We start from the raw sequence: 620 nt of genomic DNA on the forward strand, positions 1-620 counted from the left end.
CACGCTCGCTTTAACCATTCCCAATCGGCTTCTCGACGCGACAGCGCGCGCGACTGCTACGTGAACGATGCCGGGAGCATTGTCAACGAGCCTCCAGGGCTGTGCCTCCATCATTTCGGACCACGCGTCCGTAAATAATAATAAAAAAAGAATAATTGTCGATTTACTGTTAGGCTTTGTCGTTTCGATTCACCCAGTTTATTAATGTGATTACCAGATATTTTGTATTCGACTATATACATCTCGGACGAATGACATTTTTAGAAAACATTTGACAGTTACACACATACAGTTGACCTAAATATATTAATTGTAATTATAAATTATTTTTTCAAATGTAACGCATTCAAATTTATAAAATTCTACTGCAGAATAATATGGGTTTAAACATATCATCAAAATTAGATATCAAATTGAATATAGGTTATTTTACAATATTCTTTTTTTATAAAATGTATTTTCATTAAACATTTAATGACTTGGACATTTTGGGGGAAAGTGTAAGTACAGAGCAGATACATGAACTTCAGTCTTGTTAGTTTTGATTATATACACGATTTGTTATATTTACTTATTTAATAAATGTTTTTACTTTTTGCAACAAGAGAAAACTTTGTTTA

Source organism: Colletes gigas, unplaced genomic scaffold (genome assembly GCF_013123115.1).
Source record: "Colletes gigas isolate AHSC1104 unplaced genomic scaffold, ASM1312311v1 Colletes_gigas_Sc00044, whole genome shotgun sequence".
NCBI lineage: Eukaryota > Metazoa > Arthropoda > Insecta > Hymenoptera > Colletidae > Colletes > Colletes gigas.